General features: G+C 43.5%; 1 protein-coding gene across 2 annotated transcripts in view; it reads right to left on the bottom strand.

The window, feature by feature from the left end:
- The window catches only part of LOC125045909 (glycine receptor subunit alpha-3-like), a 24,084-nt gene that overhangs the window by 13,741 nt on the left and 7,843 nt on the right, over positions 1–2,500 (bottom strand). The gene's annotated exons all lie outside the window — the stretch shown is intronic.

Raw genomic sequence — 2,500 nt, 5'->3', positions numbered from 1 at the left:
ATATATACATATATATATGCACATACACACACACATATATATGTGTGTGTGTGTATATATATATATATATATACACACACACACACACACACTGTGTAAGTATGTAGGCTGAACGAATTTGAGAAGTATCTACCGATTCTTAAACAATTCTGCAGGAAATCATTATGCAATATAGATTACTTTCATAATCGACCGTGTATGCCGTTGAATATCATTACCTTACGACGAATAAAGCAGAACATTTACAACGGGTAAACAGGCCAATATAAAGGAAGACAGACAGACAGAAACGGCTACAAACAGACAACAGGCCGGACCGGAACAACGACAAACAGGGACAACGACTGAAGACAAATTCGACAGATAGTGACAACGGCAGACAGGGACCAGCCCAAAAACGACAGTAAAGGGACAGAAATAGCAACAGACAGAGCCAGAGAGAGACAGCAACAGAAAGGGACAACGCCAGAGAGAGACAGCAACAGAAAGGGGCCAGCCCAAAAACGGCAGTAGCAGACGAGTAGAGAGACAGGGACAGCAAAGGTCGATCGCTGTCAGTCAAGGGCAGACACCAGAGACCCCGCAGGGCGTCGAGGACCCACATGTAAGGATGGAATAATAGGACTAATGACGTCACGTCCGGTTTGCTCTTAAAAAAATGATAAGAGCAGAGGAGGCGGCCGCTCGAGTAGGGGCGGCACAACACACGTGGGAAAGTTGGACAAAAGCGGCGCACTCGAGAGATGATGGCCTGGGTACGAACACTCTCTCTCTCTCTCTCTCTCTCTCTCTCTCTCTCTCTATCTATCTATCTATCTATCTATCTATCTATCTATCTATCTATCTCTCGGCACACGCGTGTAATTCATCGGCATTACTGTACACAGTGCATCAACAATTTTTCAGCTTAATACCTCATAAATAACCTTAAATGAATTTATCGTTTTTGTTTTAAGCAAACTTTCTCTTTGCTTTCTTTAACATATGTTTTATATGAATCACAATCTACCTGGCCTACCAGAGTCCTCATCTCCTATGACATTGTCACCCCAAGCGATCGGAGGCCACTGCTTGCACCACCCAGATACGAGTACATACTCTTATGCCACCTCAACACTAGCTGGGGCGAGCAGGCTAGAGCGAAATGTTTTATGTTGTTGTGGACGTGACCGCACTGCACTGACGATTCATATATTAGCTAATGAAGAAAAAGTTCTTTCAATTTACCAATACAAGGTTTACTGAGTGAGAATACAAACTGACCATCTCACACCTGTTCCCGCATGCCAGTGTCTGCTCGCTGCTATGTGGTCGAGGCCTTACGTACAGAGGCAGATAGATAGGTAGGTAAGTAGGTAGTTAGACGGATAGAGAGACAGACAGACAGACAGACAGACAGACAGAGAGTGGAATACACTGATACACTGATATTACTCATTAAAGTTAAGCTCAGTTAATGCTTATGCGAAACGTCTGCAAAATAGCCATGACGGTGTCGTTTAACGAATCAATCACCCGAGCTTTACGCAGCCTTCGCCATGATTCATTCACTCACCCTCTTGCTTGGGGATTTGTCGGTTTAGTAGCAACCCTCTCCCCCCTCCCTCTCTCCCCTCCCCCCCCCTCTTCTGCCTGCCATTATCTGACTACCTTCCCCTCCCTAAGAGACCCCACCTGCTACTTCCATCTACTATTCCCACTGTGATTTACGACCCGTTTGATCCTTTGTGTTGAGGTCGAGGCGAATCCGAGTCGATGGTTTTGATAGGCTCTTAAATCTCGCAGAGAACCAGGACATAAAATCCCTCAATCGCTTTCCGAATGTGTCAAACTGCTTCCTCAAAGAAAACATTGTCTTCCAGCAGTCCCTTGACAGTCTTCGGCCCAGGGACGCCAAAATACTTTATCTACTAAAACCCGGGGCACTTGCCGCTGGCCTGTTGCGCGACTGTCTCGTGAAAGTCGAACGACAGTTTTGGTGTATTCGAAAAAGAGAGACATTAGTTCGACCGTTCTGTACTTAAGTCGCAGAAATGTCTAGAAACCGTCTTGTGGCAGTTGCCATGCAATCACGAGATATTGTCGGCATGTTTCCAAATGTGTCTTTGACTTTCGCCTCCTAACAATTAGGAAGAACTGTCGCGCGGCTGACACTGCATTCTTGTATCTTGGTGTACAAGAAACTTTACCCAAACAATAAAAAAAAGAAAAAGAAAGAAAGAAAGAAATACAAGTACAATTTCATTAGGTTTTCCAGTATGCCATGTGGATTAATTATTCAAATCTATTACAAACGGAAAGATAAAATGATATCTATCAAAACAAGCATCAAGTATCATTTGGAAATGTATTTCCGCCCCCCCCCCCAAAAAAAAAAAATCCATAAACCATTACGGAAAAAAACAAAAAGGCAAAAGATTCTTAGAGTAAAATACCAGAAAATAGATTTATTATTTACAATTATCTACCGCGTCAACAGCTAAGGTCATTAGCGGCGAAT

Source organism: Penaeus chinensis, chromosome 38 (assembly GCF_019202785.1).
Source record: "Penaeus chinensis breed Huanghai No. 1 chromosome 38, ASM1920278v2, whole genome shotgun sequence".
NCBI lineage: Eukaryota > Metazoa > Arthropoda > Malacostraca > Decapoda > Penaeidae > Penaeus > Penaeus chinensis.
This window is presented reverse-complemented; position numbering and strand designations above follow the sequence as displayed.